The 19353-nt window shown below is 33.4% G+C and overlaps 1 pseudogene; it reads right to left on the bottom strand.

Annotated features, from left to right (window-relative positions):
- Positions 1-18739: 18739 nt before the first annotated feature.
- On the bottom strand, positions 18740-18841 carry LOC115930717 (uncharacterized; annotated as a pseudogene).
- Positions 18842-19353: the final 512 nt, after the last annotated feature.

Below are 19353 nucleotides of genomic sequence, written 5' to 3'. Positions count from 1 at the left end.
TCTACAGGTGCATGGGAATAGAACTTATTATGAATTATTTCAGACATATACTTGATATTATGAATAAATATTCAACACATTTAATTTTAGAAAGCAGGTTAATACATACACAATTAATGTTACTGTGTAGCCCTTGCTGATATATAGAACCCTCCCTAATAGACATAAACACTGTGCTGGTTTTCATCCCCATGCATGTCATTCTATTTTGGGCGCATATGTGTGTTTTCATAGAAATTAATATTTTATTACTCAGTACTATGTTTATGGTATTTATACATGTTATTAATGTTAAGTATAGTTCTAATTTATTTGTATTTCTGTATAGTATATTCCATTTCATAAACAAATGTAAACTTATTTTCTATTTTTCTGTTGTGGCCATTCATATTGTTTATAAGCTCTCATTTTATCAAATCATGCTGCTATGAACAATCATGTACATGTTAACTAGTGCAATATTCTAGAATGTTTTAAATGTATATGCCAACAGGTATAATTCCTAAACCATAGAGTATAACTATCTTGCAATTTACTAAGTATAAACAAATTTCCAAAATGCTTCAACAAGCTCAGTCTTCCTTGAGCAACATATAAATGAGTGACATTGCATTTTTGACAGAACTTACCATCATCATCACATTTTTAAGTGTTGCTTGATCTCATATGTGAGTATTCTTGTTTATTATTGATATTTTAAAATTTTAATTCCATTTAGCTACCATTGAAATGAGTGTATTCATCAAAATCTGGTTAACATTTATCAATGCATCATTTCCTTTAGCAAATGTCCCTTTGTCATTCCTCTTAATTTTTTTGTGAAAGAAAAAGTCAACACGCAGTTGGATGTGAAATTCATTCAGGCTGTTACTCTTCAATTCATATAACAGCACTTTAGATCTACCTTTTATTAAGAAAAAAATAATAGTATGGTGCTGGCCAGGGAGTGCTGGGATTTATTTAATGGTAATATCTAGTTCTCAAATATTCATTTTAACCCATTAGAAAAAAGTCAGATCATCCTCCCATGAAACATGATCTATGTTTTTATTATTGTGGGCTTCAGATTAATATTTTGTAGCAGAAGCATCAATCTGATTAAACTGAATGAAAAAGCAATGATGCATGCAGAAGCAGCAAATTTCCACATACAGATGGTGTATTAGCTTGAATCTGGGATAATGGTGATGATTGGGTTTATTTTTTTGTAAGATTTGCTGCTATGCTTATGAGTGCTGACATTTGTGTACTCTGCTTTATATTCTGAGGTTCTTTTTAAAAAGTGATTCAATATTTACCTATAATACATTGTTCTACCATTATCCCAGCATGTGGCTACTGACCAGTAACAATTTGTGTGTGTGAGTCTGTGTGTGTGTGTGTGCATGCTATTATCTTATTTTAGGCAAAATACTGTGATGGTATCTGAATCTGTAACATGACATGTTTACTCAAAATACGAAAATTTGCTAGAGTCAGCATTGGTTGGCAATTAGCATCCATTTTTTCCCCTAGTAGGAAGAGTTGCCTGAGAGATAAGGGATAAAGATAGAGAAGAACGCGACTGACTGGATATGGAATTCAAATGACTAACCATCGGGGTTACCTCTGGCAACTAATTCAGCATCTATTGCTTTTCTGAAAATGAGAATGATATTGACTATACAAAATGTTGTGATGTTTCTTCAGTGCCTTCTTCATGAGCAGTCAGCTGTATCTATAAGTTCAATGTGAGCTAATATTGTTTATAAGCAAACAACAAAGCAGAAAAAAACTGTGACAAAATGCAACATTATGCCACATAATACTTTAGAATTCAACATGATTTATGTACCTCAGAAGTTTAAAAGTTAATACTTCTTAAACAGGCTTTCTAGACCCCAAAAATCTGCTAATGTTTTCTTCTTTTATTTCTACACAAATTTAGACCAAAATTTAATAATAATACAAGTACATTCTGGATCATCCAAATAACTCCCATACATGCTCATTTAATTATGCTGGTTATATGTATATCTTTGGTTTTGCTTGTGTTGGATATAAGTAGTACTAATTTTATTGGCAGAGCTTAATAATATAAAGAAAGGGTAAACACTGTATGTATATGAGCTGAAGATTGCCTAAGTGATTTCATAAAGTTTGAATTGCACCAAGATACTTTTGAAAGTTTGAAGGAAAAAAATATGTGCTAGGAGAATTGAGTGTCACAAACCATAAGCCAAAATTGGCATATTAAACTTTGAGTTTGTTTGACAATCTCAGTCAATGCCATAATCACATTTGCATATAAACTTAGATCCAACAAAGCAGCTGAACTATTTCATTGAAAATGTAGTATTGCAGGAGTCAGTTTGAAGGGGATTACCATGGTCAAATTTGGAAAAACTTGAGCACCAAAATAATTGAGTACAATAATAAATTGTAAGTCAATAAAAATTATGAAGTTGTAAGTCTATACTGATAAGGTAATAAGTTAATAGAAGAGAAAAAAGATTATTGCATTATAGTAGGATGCTGAGTACTGGAGTTGGAGCCTCAATGGTTTGCATACAATTATTACATCTGCCACTTATATTTAAATGTTTCAATTGAACTAAAACTAACTTTTACCGCAACCGTGATAGTAAAGTTTGGATCACAAAGTAATCATAAATGGATGCTTAATCTAGGGGAAAATTTGGGTGAGAAACTTAGTATTTGCACAGTTCAGATCACTTTAAAATTAAAATTTAATATCATAATGGGAGTCAAGCATGTTTTAGACAGTATTAAATGAGGGTTGTGTTAGATAAACTCAGATCAAAATAATTCATTTTCATTCAGCCATTTACTCATTTGAAAATATCTATTGGGCCAGACACGGTGGCTCACACCTGTAATCCCAGCACATAGGGAAGACGAGGTGGGTGGATCATTTAAGGTCAGGAGTTTGAGACCAGCCTGGTCAACATGGTGAAACCCTGTCTCTACCAAAAATACAGAAAATTAGCCGGGCTTGGTAGCGCATGCTTGTAATCCCAGCTACTTGGGAGGCTGAGGCAGGATAAATGCTTGAATCCGGGAGGCGGAGGTTGCAGTGAGCCAAGATCATGCCATTGTACTCCAGCCAGGGCAACAAGAGTGAAATTCTTTCTCAAAAAAGTGTGTGTGTATATATATATATATGTATACATATATATATACACACACACATATATATATACGTGTGTATATATATATATATGCACATCAGGATTTTGCCCTTTTTATACCCTACTTTGTAACAAAAGCCTGGCTCATGATCAAGAACATCCTGTTCAACTCCTTCACCAAATACTTGAGAATATATTATTTGGAGGAGGGATTGTATTGATAAGTTTTTTTTTAAGTTTGTGCCCCATAATTCTTTAATTGGAGAGAGGAGACATAAATCTGAGGCAATATATTAATGCTTCCCAATAAATTGTGAAGATAAAACCAAAGCAAAAAAAAAAAAAGAAGCTAATAATGCTGATAGAATAAGGTGATCTTTGTTGACTATAGTAGTGATATCACTGAACATTTGGGTAAAGAATAAGCATGACTATGCCTAAATAGAGCTTGATACAGCCCCTGAGACTGCAGGCCATGATGACCGGTGTGAATGGGTTCAGTTCATATGAAGTGGCCAGCGTCAAAGCTGTCTACTTGTGCTTGCAATTCCCAATGTTGTCCCACAAAGCATGACCTAATTTGGAGATGTCAGAAATCATTAATGATTCTGATTGCAGGCTAATGTATTGGATTTAAACAAAAATTACCACAATGCGAAGTTCTAAAAGGCAATATTCTTCTAATCAGTCGTCATATGTAAATGTGAATGATGATGATTGACCCTCAAGTGTAAAATTTGCTACTTCCTGAGCACAAAATTCACAGAAAGGTTGGTGAGCCTGTTATCGCCAGCTAATATAATTAAGCAGCACAAATAATGTAATAGAAGACACACCATGAAAGCCATAATTACATTTTATTTTTAATTTTGTTCATAGAAACCAGTATATAGTTTCCTGATTTGCCAGGAAGGAAAGAAGTTGAGTTTTCTGCTGTTTAATTTGTGTTCTGCCTATGACCTTTTAATTTATATTCTTAGTTCATCACCTCCACATTTTCCTTCCTTCATTTTTCTTCACTAATAATCTACTAGAATACATTTGTCATCTTACAAATTACACAAAATCATAGTTTGATGTCTTTGACATTTTTGTAGTGGTTTTAAATATTAACAATGTATCAGATTTCTTCTGAATTATGTGTAATGAGTAATGAAATATTCTAATCTTTTTTACACATACAGGTTTAGTAGAATAAATTTACTGACTGTAATAGGACTAACCAAATGATAACATTACTTATAAATGTGTCACAGCCAAAATGGTATAATCATATACACTCTACATATTTTCATATATATCGTCTATTTATATGTTATTTAAAATTATTTGAAACATTTTAAGAGTTATTCAGTCATGTGTATTTTTTCTTGTCCTCTTTGACCCTGTCATCTACTCCAGGACTTCTCACCCCCAAAGAGAAGAACCTTCCTCTGTTCTGCAGCAAATTTACTGTTCAATCTGGTTTTATACATAAGCCACAGAGATAATGATTCCTTGGTAATAATATCTTTATTTCATATGCATTCTCTATAGCAAACTCCCTCATATATGGTTATGCCTCAGATAGAAAAAAAATTAATAAAGCAATTATAAAACAAAACTATTCTTTCTCATTCAATAGAAATCGACTTTTAGCTTCTGGAAGTAGAAAACATAGGATGAATAAGGAATTAGGAAGTCCAATTACAGATTTTGGTGGCTATGACCCTATATATTTATTACAAAGTAAGAGTCAAAGAGGCTTTATATATTTCCACTGAGATACCACATCTAAACCTCCAGAGAAATCAGCTAAATAGCTGTATGATGGGTCTGTTTTTAGTTTTAAGTTGTATATACTAAAAAAATAAAAATCAACATGAACAGATATACAATGCAAAGCAAAGGTTTGGCTTCAGTAAAGACTTAATAAAGTGACTCCATCGTGCTACTTTAAACCTACATTCATTCTGCTCTGTGTGTCCCTACATAGACTCAAGGTGGCTTTTATTAAATTCAGTGGTACATGCTTTCGCATTCATATCCAGAAGGACAGAGAAAAATATTTGTCTTCACATTGCCTTCAACAATCCTATGATTGACTGGTATAGAATGAGCTTGTTCTGTGCAGTATCAACACAATCATCAGCCAGTGTAATGGAGTGTATTGATTACTTTTGTCCTAAATTCCTTCCTCCCTATTGGAATTGGTGGGTTAGGATTGTCTCCTCTAGAACCACATGAGGCCTGCAATGGAAATTTGAATTGTTAGGAGGGAGGAGAGTATGAATACAATAAAAATATTTCTACAATATGCACCATTTAACACGACATACACTATTTTGAAGCAGCCTAGTGTCACTGCAGCAGTCTCATTGTCTGAGGTATTACCTAGAGTTCTTTGTCTCACAACCAAGAAAATTAAGGAGTGTGGACACCAACAGAGAGGTTGGAGTGAAAGTGTAATAAGAAAAAGAGGTAATCTCTCCACAATGGAGAAAGGACCTGGGAGGGTTACGCTTTCACAGTTGAATGCAAAGGCTTTTATAAACAAGCTAATGGGATGGGGTGTTTCATTTGCATAAGGTAAGAAAAACTGGTTAAGGCTGGTGTCTTATTTGCATAAAGTGTGAATTCTTATAAGCTCCACCCTGTCTCTCTAGTGTGCATGTGGGCCCTTAGCATGAGTTACTCCATGTTGTTGTATTTCCCTTACTGTTCATGTGTCAGGAGATGGATTTTTCCACTGCAGACATGTCTGATTCTGCATAGATTTTCTTATCTATATAGCTGCAGGTCTGACTTAGGCAAGACCCCCTGTGCAAGTACTATTATCTGTGTATGCCTGAAAAGGAAAGGAATGTGCTCACTGAAGCCCACTGTGTACAGGCAGAACTCACTGGTTACACAAGAGACAAAGGCGTTGGGCCTTGCTTCCTTATCTGCTCTTGCAGCTTGATTTCTTCCAGGCTGCTTTTTTGTTGGAAGGACTCCTATTGAGAACCTTCTCCTAACTATCTGCCTAACTGGTTCCTTACTATCTCCTCTCTCAATTTGACCATGCTCACTTGCAGAAACCAAAGCACCTTTAATTCATGAAAGAAATGCTCAATTCGCAAATTCTTTGTGCATTGTACCGTGTAATGTAGTCCAGGTCAGAGGGATAAACAAGATGTCAGTGATCATCTAAACATGTCACATTACAGATGAGAAAAGGAATTAGGGATACGGAAAAATAAAATGCTTTGCTAAAGCCGCAAATCTAGTTGTTGGCAGATCAGAAACTAGGTACTTTTTTTTCCCAGTCCATTACTCCTTATATTAATTACTTTCTGTTGAGATTTTTCTGGGAGTAGTCAGTTCAAGATAGAAATTTTTTTCTAATGGAAATGGTAAGAGCAAAAACGTATCTTCTTATTACTGGCGGGAACTGGAATTTCAAAGTCGCTCATATAATAGGTTTCCTAGCTTAGAAAACGCTCTAAGTATAATGTCCCAAGTTAAGAGCACCCAATTAAAATAATGAAACCAGATGCACTTTTCAAATAAATACAAGCAATCATTAAGGAAACACATTGCTCCATAGTTACGAATTAGCTTGTGCTAGTAGGAGACACATTATAAAAATACATTGGTTTTTCTTTGATGATTAACTAGTATAAGGAGAAGAAAGGATTTTTCATTAAACTGCTTTCTTTAGTAACTGAGTGTAAGACTATCACTTGGGAAAGTCACATACCATTTCAAAGCACAAAGAATTGTTAGTTAATAAATGATTCTCTTGAACAGTGATCCCCAACCTTTATGGAGTTGCCTGAAGATAATTTATCATAATTTGTTTGATTTTGTGATTTTCTCTAGTCTTTCTCTCAGGTCCAGCTGAAATTCTACTTCCCCATGAGGCTTTCTTTTATCTTTTTAATGACACTTTCAGAGCTTTCTGATCTCTCTCATATCTAAAATTTGAATACACTTAGATTCAGTGCCACACAGCATGGCATCTAATTTTTCCCTAAGGACTTGATGGGATAAATTATTGTTTCTAGTATACCATCACAAGTCATTCCATTTTAGAGAAAGTGAATTATATGTATTTTCAATCTGACAGGTCTGAGATTTGCAGAGTATTTAGTATTTAATATATAATGGTTATATGGTGGAGGAACATTAAATACAGAGAAAGGGAAAATTCTCATCCAAAAAGCTACTAATAAATATTTATTATATGATAATTATTTCTTATTTTGAGATTTTTGTGACCCGAGAGACATGAATAAGTTTACTGAGTTTTCACAAGAATGGAAGACAAATTTTAATTAAAAACTTGAAATTGTCTTATAAGTGTGTATGTATGTGTCTATTTAATGTATTTTTCAAAATTGGGAAGTATAATACACACATAGCAATGTGCATAAAATATAAATGTAGACTTTAATGAATCATTTAAGACTGAATGCTTGAATAACAATCTCCCTTGAGAAGAAATAGAATATTGTTGGCATCCTCAAAGCTTTACCTGTCCTTCCACATCATAACCCTTCCCTCCCTACTAATTTTTAAATTCTATTTCCCCCTCTCATTTTTCTCAATACTTTTGCCAATGAGTATGCATGACTGAACAATAACAGTACTTATTGTTTTGTGCCTCTCTTCTTTTGATCAACATTATGTTTGCAAGATAAAATCCACGTGTTGTGTGTAGCTGCTGTTTATTCATTTTTCTGGTTGTATAAAGTACTATACAGAGAATATATCACATTTTATTTATCTCTTCTATTGTCATTAAACATTTGGGTCATTTTCAAATTTAGACTATCATAAACATTCAGTATTCTCCTACATGTCTTCTGGAGTGTGTTTACAAGCAATTTTGTAAGTTTTATACCTAAGACAGATTTTCTTAACATAGGCACATTGGGATATTTTGAGCCCTCTAATTTCTTGCTCTCATGGTTTGTCCTGTGAATTGTAAGATGATTAGCTACATCTCTGGTCTCTACTGACAGGATGCCGGTATCACTATGCTGTCCACACGCTGCCCTCACAGTCATGAACAATTATTGCCAAGTGTCTCAGGGAGAAAAGTGTCAACTGCCCATGGTTGAGAAACACTGACCTAGGAATATTTCTGAATTCTGTAAATAATGGCAAACATTTTTCAAAGCAGAACTTATAATTTTCATTTACACTGGAGACTTTCCATTACTCAACATTATCACCAACACTTGGTGTATTAGTTTGCTAGAGCCATCATAACAAAATACCATTGACTAATGGGTTAAATAACAGATTTTTTTTTTTCAGGTTCTGGAATCTGTAAGTCCATGATAAAGGGGTTGGCAGGTTTAGTTTCTCCTAAGGCCTCTTTTCTTGGCTTGAAGATGGCCGTCTTCTTGCTGTGACTTCGCATGGATTTTCCTCTGTGCACACCAGTTCCTGGTTTTACTTCATCTTCTTCTAAGGACACAAATCCTAGCAGATTAGAGCCCCATCCTCTGACCTCACATAACCTTAATTTTTCTTTAAAGGCCCTATTGCCAAATACAGTCTCATTGAGGATTGGGGCTTCAACATATTGAATCTGAGGAGCACAAAATTAAGTTTATAACAATTGGCATTATCAGTTTTCAGTCTTTCCAATTCTGGAGATGTATATTGTATGCCTGAGGTTTGACAATTAATGAGGTTGACACCTTTTCGGATGCCAACTGGCCATGCAAATCAACAAGTATGCAAGGTTTCTATTAAAGTTTTTAGCCAATTTTTTTCCTTCTTGGTTTAAATTATTTTTTTCTTTTTAATTTGTTAAAATTATGTAAACATTTATTGTGTTAATTATTATCATTACAGGGGTCTGTCCCCATTCTGAGGTTTTGCTTTTCACTCTCTTAAGGGTGTTATAAATGAAGTAAAATTTTTAGGTTTATTGTAGTTAAATCCATCAATCAATTTTCATTTTGGTCTGTAATTTGTGTATGAGGCACACAGTGTAAAGCTAAGGTCAAGTTTTAATGTTTCCTTATGGATGTCAAATTGACCAACATTATTTAGTGAAAGGCCATCCTTGGCACGCTGCTCTGTTGTACCAACTTTGTCATAAATAAAGTTGAAATCAATTGAAATTGCTCTCCATCCTATTTTATAAACATACTGTAAATTAAATTTCTCTCAAAGAGAAATTCTCTTCACTTGCTTTAAAAAAAATTCAAAACAGTGCTATGCAGAAGCATTTTAAGCTGCATAATTAAGTGGAAAAATTTGATAAATTAATAAGAGATTGTCCCTACTTATTTTACATGCTCGGTCTCTGAGCTCAATGTTCTGTTTTATTTCAACATGATTGGACAAAAGTTAAATCCCTAACAATCAGAAACAGTATGGAAATTCCATCCTAGAGGACAGACCAAATCATTATAGCTGAACTTACTTGTCACAAAAGACCTTAATTGAGGAAAATATCTGGAGATCATATCATATCAGGTATTAACAAAGTAAGAAGGATTTAAAATAATGTTAACATTTTTAGGCACCTACTTTGTCTCAGGTTAGTTCTTAGTATACATAAATTTTTCTCTTAATTTTCAAAGTAGCCCAGGAAGTCAGGTTGTCATTAGCCCTTTTTATCTTGTGAGAAACTTGAGTACCCAAAGTTTCTCCACTCATCAATGCTAGAGTCTTTTCTATGTGAGTCCAGAGCCTGTACTCTTGAACAATTAGTTACATTGTATCTGAAATCATCAATAAAAGACTAAGGGAAGTCATACTAAGTGATTTCAAAAATTTGAAGCTTTGTCAGTGAGATGCAGAAGACACATACTACAGGACTCCAAGACTCGAGGACTAACTGATAAGAGTTTTAAGGAGCTAGTTTTTGTCTCCATATTGGTAAAAAATCTACACTTCATGGAACAGCCATTCTGCAGAAAAAAGAAAAAAAAAAAGAAAGAAACAGCTCTCTTGGAGCTCAGAATCTTCCTAGCACTGGTAGTATTTTAGTTAAAAATCTAGAAGAGAGATTTCTGCACTGGATGAAATGTTGAGTGAGGAGACTTCTAATTGCTCCTCCAGATAAAATATATTGTAATTGTTCATTACTAAATTTCTACTATGTATACATTATTCTACTTAGTTCAGTTTTGTGCATGGGAGAAAGAGTGTATAAAAGAAATTTAAGACATCCAGCTTCCAGTAGTTTATAATACATAATTGCAAATACAATCAATATATTAAACTGAAAAAATTTAAAGTATCTACTGTACTTCCCTTATCAATGACAATTTTTAAAAATTATATTTTGTGTGAATGAGAGACAATGAATTCTTATTGCTTCTGTTTTGTGCAGTTTACAAAACACTTATTCTTAAAAAAAAATGTAAGCCAAAACTCCATGCCATTATCACCATCCCTGTAAAGCTAGAAAAGATACTTTAATTAAGGCTGTTGATCAACTGTTGATATTCTACAAAGTAGAACTATTGTTCAAAGAAGTACAATAAAAAAACTGCCCCAAACACACATAGGTTTTAATCTAACCTCCAGGTCTGTAAGATATCTAACCTGATGCTAATAAAGTTTTAGACTCTCAAGCATTTCAGAAAATTGATAATTGTGTCTCATTTTTCTAATAATTACAGTCTGCACATTTATCTCATATTGGTTATTCTATCATCTGCAACAAATATACAGAAGAACATTGGTAGAATTAAAATAGACTATAGTGTTGTAACAAATAACTACTGAATCTATGTTTTTAAATGTAAATGTATCACTTATGCAAGGACTGTCATAGATTTGGACTTCTCTTTGGGGCAGCTGTTCCCTTTGTAGCAACTAGACAATTGAATTGGTCTCCCCTTTTTGGTTCCATTATGTCAAAACATAGCCATAGTAGGTAAAGTGATAAAAATTCCCATCAATTATAATTACATATGCAATTCAATGATTAATGCTGCAGCATGATAATAGCATTTTATAAAGGAGGACGCATCTAACTATTCCATATCACATTGCTAAAAATGTGGTCACATCAAGGATTTTTACTATTTTAAATAAGGCAATAAATCTTCATCTGTATCTCAAGTACTGTGCTTGAAAACTAAAGGAAAATACAATGGTCTTTAACAATTAAACTTCATGCATTAAAAAGAAAATGATCACATTAGTGGCTGTGTTATGCACGCAATATATTCATTAATTCTTAGGAATGGCATACTATTTAGGGTTATGTTCATGAATTTGTACTTATGCTAAACAATAATGACATCCATTAAAGGCAGAATCATTAGACTAAATCTGCACATGCTGGTTTGATAAAACATTTAACTGTTTTGTCAGGCAGAGTTCCATTAAATTGACATTTATTTTTAGTTTTGGGTTTTTTTTTTCATAATCTCATAGAGTGGTAGTTAGATAATAAGCAATTAATGTAATTTAGGTACACCTCACTTTTATTCTGGAGGAGACAGATTATTTAGATTCATGGTAGGCATGAATGTTGAATGTGCCAACTGAGGCAATGATTTGAGAAATTATTTTCATAAAGTATCATTTCATTAGAATAAAACTTAACAGAGGAGGAAATTGACAAAATACTAGTTCACGATCCAATTGTGGAACTCAGTCCTAATATGTTTCAGAATTTAGATTTTTTCTGATTTGAGAAAACCAATATGTTACAGGACTCCACAACCAGACACTCCGAAATTTCTCCAGCAAAAATGAGAATATTCCATCTAAAAGTCATACATGGAGAATATGTATAGCTTCTATCGGAGCAGCACAAGTTTCTCACTATGAGTACAGCTCCAGTCAAGTTTGCCCAACAAATGGGTTATTTTAAAAACCTGTATTTTCTGAGATTTTTGGATTTGGGAAAGATGGATAAAAATTGTAGACCTATATGAATGAGTTTTTAACTGCTGTCCATCACATATACAACTAAATGCATACATATTCTTTCAGGCATCTCAGAGAGTCGCGATCAACTCATGCACCTGGTCATGAGCTGGACCATTCTTTGTGTCCCTCAACATCACCTCCACTTCCGTCTCCGAAATTAAACACTTCCTTGCTTCTTTCAGAAGAGAACCCTGGAACTACGCTTTCCAGAATCCTTTTCCTCTGACTTTGAACTAACTTCCTGCCACATTTGGAAGTTGTAAGGAAAGGAAAGGCAAAAGCCAAAAACTGAGTGGACCAATGACAAAGACAAAGTTCAAAGTGATTTGCTGATGAGCATCTGAGAATGAGACCTACTGGTGCTGCAAGCTGACGGTCTAGTGGCTTCCTAGAGATTTTGGGGATGGGTGATCAGAGGAGTTTCTGTGTGAGCTCTTAAGAACAGCTCCGCCCCTTTGATGCTGTAGGTTGGCATCCCTGGTGAGAGCGTTTCTGAAAATCTGGCAAAAATTCTTAATCAAAAATACCTAGAGGGTTTGTTTTTCTGAGTGAATCTTGAGTCAAGACCCCACAATGAAGAACCAGTTCTCAAACTGTGTAAAAGTATGGCAATTGTTATACTTGCCTTTGAGATTTATTCAAAAACAAACAATGGGCAAGGTAATAAAATCTACCAATAATAAGTTCCTAATTTTCTATATCTAACCTTGTCTAAACTGTTTAAACAAGGGTATTTGCATTGAGCATCCTTTCATACATGGAAAGATAATTTGTTGTAAGCTCATCCCTGCTGTTCACAAATAAATCTAATATGGCATTTCAAACAAATAAGTAAGAAGTAATTAGGCTTATAAATATCCTGCTTCTCCAAGACACGTCTTTATTATTATTGTTACTGTTATTGCTATTATATAACGAATCCATCCTTTTGTGATTTACCTTTATGACTAAGCCCAGTGAAATCTAAATCAAAGATCATTGCTTTTATTTTTAGGTTTTTTAGGGTGGTCATTTAAAAAGAGTGTTATTGAATGTCATATTTTATTAAATAGCTGAAAGTTCAAACATGTGTATTCTCCATATTTCTTCTGTAATCTTTTGAATTTAGGCATTTATTTGAACCTGATCCTGCATTTCTTACCTACTTCTGTCATCAGAAAAGACACTTTATGACAATGTATTTCTCTGGGTTCCAAAAATGGGAGTTTGTGAAATAGAGTGTTATCATTCTGAGTTAAATGCTTCCAAAGGCTTCCATGTGATTTTACTGCTAATTTCAAAATTTATGTTACTAAATATGTGCTGGCTAATAAAGCCATTCTTGAATGATAACTCAACAGACTATTTGGCATAAGCACAATTGTTCACAGCTGCATGCAAGATGTTACTAAATGAAAAACAACAGAAGCACTTATCTTTTGCATACCGTTAACCACCGCCCCTCAACAAAACAAAATACATCTACTCATTTCTCTTTATTCTATTCCTTTAGGAGAGAACAAGAATGGAAGAATAAACTATAGCTGAATAAACATAATAATATGCAAAATATAAGCTATACAGACATATTAAAGAGACTGACACATCTGTGTGTCCATTTTTATTTATTTTGATTTTGTTTTGGTAGTTGGGAGCCAACCTGAGGTAATCTAGTTTCAGGTAAATTAACTCATTGGGAAAGATACAAGTTACAGCTCTTCTGTTGTGATATGTCATCAACTTTATTACTTACTTTTAAGAAGTTGATAAAGATGGAAAAAGTTTAATGTTATGGGTAACATTCAATCGCTTCCTCTCATAACTAATAATTGCTTTTGATACAGAAGATTGATTATCACTGGAATGTTGAGTTATTCTTTCGAATGTTTCCATATTATCCAAAATTCATATATTTGATGTGAATTAATTGCTAAGAAATACTTAGACTCAATTACATAAATTACATTTATTTGATAAGCTTTTATACACCTTGGACTGTTAAATATATATGCAAGAAATTCTCCTTGCATGTCATGTAGCATTAGATCCCACTTACATTTGCCAATTTGGTTGTGTCTCTGGAATGTCAACTTAACTAAGCTACTTGCTTCATTCATTAGGTCATGTGCATGTAAAAGGTGAAGCTGATATGGAAGGGTTATCTAAATAATTTAGTTTAAGCTTGCTCTTTTAAAATATTTATTCCTCTATTGGAAATATCTTAAATAATTTCCTTGCTAATCTTGTTAGTTGTCCAAATCTGTTATTTTGATTTGTCTATGTAGACACAGTCTCTTTCTTAGTTTAATAATATATGGTAGATTCATACCCACAGGGGTGCAACTGAAAGCTGACATTAGGGACTTGATAAAATGGGTAAATGAGTCCTTGTGTTGTACACAGAAATGCCACGATCATGTTATACATGCACATTTTTCTGAATATAGAGAACAAGCTGATGTTTTCGAAGCAATCTCTGACTCACAAAATCTTAATTTATTCCTACAAATTCTTTTATATTCATTTAACAGCTTTTTGCTAGGTATATTAATTATTATAGTAACTTTCGATTGATTATCTCATGATGCCATCACATCCTGTTGATGGATTATACTCAACATATATAATCCTCAAACCTGGACGCTTTCTTTTCTCACATTATCTACGTATTCCTTTACTCACCTATAAATTTTACTGTGATGTTTTAAAATATATAGTGGATTTTCCACTGCCAAAATGTTTGGACTGTAGTGGTTTGTCATCATTGTTTCATTTTGAATTGTTTTAAACATAAGATTGGAGAATAAACTATGAATTATAGTTTAGTAGTCATTTAGAAGAACTTAAAGCCTAGTGAAAGCCAGCTGGTACCTTTGAAAATACACTAAACAAACAACCAAGTATCAAATGTCTAGCTGTCAGTTTCAAGCAATGAATGTATTCCAAGGAAGAAGATGGCCTTTGAAACTTAATTCTTTTAAACATCTTACAATCTATTAAATGGCTATTAATTACTCTAAGGCAAATGACTCACTCTTTAAACATCATGTCACTCTGAAAAGCTCAACTAAATATTACAGTTACCAATTTAAACAGTACTGAACAATGATGACATTCAATTATATTTCTATATTCTGAGCACTTACTTTTCTTCCAATAAGCTGATCTTGTGTTTGGGGAAAAAATAATATAAAAACACACAAAATGCATCCTGATATCTTAAACAGTAAAAATAAAATAAGTCCTATTAAAATCAGCCACTTTGTATTATATTAAATTAACAGAACACGTTAAGTAGGAGTTGGCAGTCAACGAGCTGTTAGAATTTTATTTCTTGCTGAACTTAATGCCATTCTTTACCTGAGATGAACTCAATGAAAATTGCATCTTAAAAAAAAACAGCATAGCAATTAAGCAGACGTAACTCCAGATCCAAATAAGATTTTATATTTTAAGTGGTGGTTTCAAATAAATAAAATAGACAACATTGCACTTTTTTCTGCCAGTAGCAAATATTTATCCCAAAAAAGTCATTTTTCAAGAAGATTGCCTTGTGCAGAAAATAACGTTTCTCAGGATTTGATTTAGGTGAGCTTTTCTTATCTTGCATTGAGAAAAGCAGGAAGAGAAACACGGAATATTAGCAAAATACAGACTTTATCAAGTATGTTTCCAGCTGAAAATGATTTTCTCAAGACACAGGATAATTTCTTCAATTGACACTGAGTATGAGATGAGAAAAATGTGTGACTATTAATTTCTTTTCGTAGGCTGGCCATTGTGGCTACTATGAAGTGCCTTTTGCTGCTGGCAGTTTACTGTTGAGAAAATGTTCCTTCTCTCAGAGTGCCTAAACCCAGCATAAGTCTCCTTTTCTTTTGTGAAAGTGGATTCCTATAAAAGCTAGTTGCTTTGCATATACAAAGTTGATCACTTCTTTTTGATTATTTAAGAAAATAAAAAAATAATGTCCGTGTGAGCAGGAAAAATGCAGGCAGGTGGCACCAACGTTGTTTACATTACCAAATGTTACTATATTTTTCTTTTTATTCTTATATACTAAAGATGAATAAGCATAAAAAAGGAAAATTATTAAAAACTCCTTTACTAATAATTGATCTTGGCTAGGCTCTATTATAAATATAGATGCCATATATAATGTTTTTATATGTCCATTGTTATGGTCTAGAAAGTGTGTGTCCCCCAAGGCGGTAATAAGAGTCTTTGGGAAGTGATTAGATCATGAAGGTTCTGCCCTCATAAATGGGATTACTGCCTTTATAAAAGAGGCCCAAGGGAGGTTGGGCCATCTTGTTGATTTATCAATTGAAATATATTTTAGAATATCAAATGTCTTAGGATATTTCTATGAAAAACTTTTCATATTCATTTAAAGTTGGAACAGTATTTGTGATAGAAGATTATTTTCCCAACAATTTTGTTGTAGTTAACCTGCTGACTATAAGTGCTGACTGTTATATAATAGTACAAAGATTTTCTTAGATATATATATGATATTTTCTCTCAGCTATATATATACACACATACATATATATGTATATACACACATACATATATATGTATATACACATGAACATATATATTTTTATTTCAAGCAAATTGGTTTTTGCATTGTTTTCCAATCAAAATAAACACAATTCTAGTTATTTAATACACATTGCAGAATCTTCATTACCTACAAAAGTCATTGTTGGCTGGGAATTATTATGATTTTGGTTCTGTTGTCAAGTATTCTAGGAATCCTTTCTCATTTCATTTCTGTGCAAAATGGATTGGCATGAGAAATGAAGAGAGTCAAGGTTGCCAAGATTCATTTGTCAGCATGCATTGAGTCTAATCAGTCAAATAACTAACTTTTTACAACTGGACTATCATTCACCCTAGATTAATCCTGCTGATTCAATATTTGGTAATGATTTACTTTATAAGATACCTTGCTGAAATGAACATGAGCTATATTTGTCATTCTTCTAATAAAACAATTTTTCAATAAAAATTTGGTTAATTTGGCTTTTTAAAAAATGAATCAATAACAACTCCAAGAAATTGAACTTTAATTCTAAGCCATCATAAAATATTAGTCCATGGTCCATTTCATAATCTTGCCCAGCTTTATGCTCATTGAATTACAGTGTTCTGTAGTTGAAGGGGGAGTCACTTCTGGTCTGCCAGTGTAGTAAAAACTGTTCAAATGCCCACAATCCCCCTTTGGGAAGAAAAAACATAATTCTACCATGGTCAGTAGTGTTATGAGATGATAGTTTCATTTTTCAGCTTTTCTTTGAGAATTGCCCTTAGCTGAAGAAGAGAAACTAGTCCAAAGTCATGCCCCCATTTCCAGGGGCAGCATGTTTCTAATAACTGGTTGATGTGGGTATATAGAAGCCTAAATTTCTGGACACTTAAACCCAAATGGGCTCAACTTGGAAGGACGATACCTCATCTTCATAGCTGAAATATCTTCTGTGGCTTTCAGAGGACCAGCTACTCCCTCTACCCAGCTAAGCCTTCTTTCCTTCCACAGCAGGTACTAATCTTAAAAGCACTCCCTAATTAATCTCTGAATGTTATTCTCAGTCTTAATGTATGCTTCAAAGAAAACTCTACCTAAAATCACCACCACTTCTGATTTGCTATGATTATAAATTAAGTGACCTGGACCCGGAAACTGAAACTTTTTTGATGTAGTAGCAAATTATAACTATGTCTATTCTTAACTTTATGATTTCAAGTTAATTTTACTTTATCTTGAACATGAAAGTAAAAACTGGGTTAAACTGCTCTACCTTATTCTAATGGGAATATTTCTCTTTTCTCCTTCATGCACTTTATAAGGAGATTATTTTTAAAGACATAATTGGTTAGTTTAATATTTGAAAATCAATGCATTTCAGCACAGTAAGAGAGTAAAAACAGAAAGAGATCATTTCCACGCATGCACAAAACAGCATTTGTTAATATCCAGTGTCCATTTCTGATAGACACACATACACGCCAACAAAAAAAATAAACCTCTCATTAAACTAGAAATCAAAGTAAAGTTCCTAAATTTGATAATTACAGCTATAAAAAAATCTACATTAACATCATACTTGATGATAAAAGACTGAATGGTTGTTTCCTTTTACAATTTGGGAAAAAATACAATATTTGTTCTCACTATATCTATCATTCTATTAGTATTTCTAGGCATCAAAATAAGAAAAAGGTAAATAAAATAAATTCCTATTTGCAAAAGAAGAAACAGCATTGTCATTAATTTTCTGTTTAGAAAATTTTGTGGAATCTAAGAAAAGCAACTTAAGCTAATAATTGTGTTTATCAGAATACAAGGCTATTATACAAACAAATCAATCCTATGTGTATATACTTGCAACAGACCACTGGAAGTTGAAATTTAAAAATACCATGTAGAACTGAATCAGACTATGAATTTTTTTTTTTTTTTAATGGAGTCTTGCTCTGTCACTCAGGCTAGAGTGCAGTGGGGTGATCTTGGCTCACTGCAACCTCTGCCTCCCAGGTTCAAGAGTTTCTCCTGCCTCAGCCTCCCGAGTAGCTGGGATTACAAGTATGCACCACTACGCCAGACTAATTTTTTGTATTTTTAGTGGAGACGGGGTTTCATCATGTTGGCCAGGCTTGTCTCAAACTCCTGACCGCGGGTGATCCGCTCGCCTCGGCCTCCCAAAGTGCTGGGATTACAGGCGTGAGCCACCATGCCCAACCTAAAACGATGGTCAGATGCCACGAAGTAGGTGGCAATGCCTTAACCGTATGCGTGTTGTCAGGCCCAAGAGCCTCTTCCATCCTTGTCAAGGGGAGGGCTATGAAATTTTAAGACATAAATCTGACAATGAATGAACAAGAGCTCTGCACTGAAAACTTTAAAATTTGCTGAGAGAACTTAAGAAGATGTAAATAAGTGGAGAGAAATACCTGTACTGTGTTTATGGGCCAGAAGACTCAATATTGTTAACTTGAAAATTCTCTTTAAATTGATCAATAGATTCAACAGAACTTTAATTATAATTCTAGCACAATTTTTTTGTTTGGTAAAAATGACAGACTGACTATAAAATTCATTTCAAAGTACTTTGAAAATGAAGGACAACTTTGCTGAACTTACACTCCTGAATTTAAGTCTTATCATAAACTTACAGTATTCAAGAGGTTTGGTATTGGCATCAGTTTAGACAAATAGATCAATGAAACAGAAGAGAGTTCAAAAATAGACCTACACATAGACGGTTAATTGACCAACATAGGTGTAATAATTTGCTGTGGATATGAAATAATATAAACTTTGATCCAGGTCTCACATCATTTTTTGAAATGAACT

This window comes from Gorilla gorilla, chromosome 15 (assembly GCF_029281585.2).
Source record: "Gorilla gorilla gorilla isolate KB3781 chromosome 15, NHGRI_mGorGor1-v2.1_pri, whole genome shotgun sequence".
NCBI classification, from domain to species: domain Eukaryota; kingdom Metazoa; phylum Chordata; class Mammalia; order Primates; family Hominidae; genus Gorilla; species Gorilla gorilla.
Note: the sequence above shows the minus strand (reverse complement) of the source record. Positions and strands in the feature narration are given on the sequence as shown.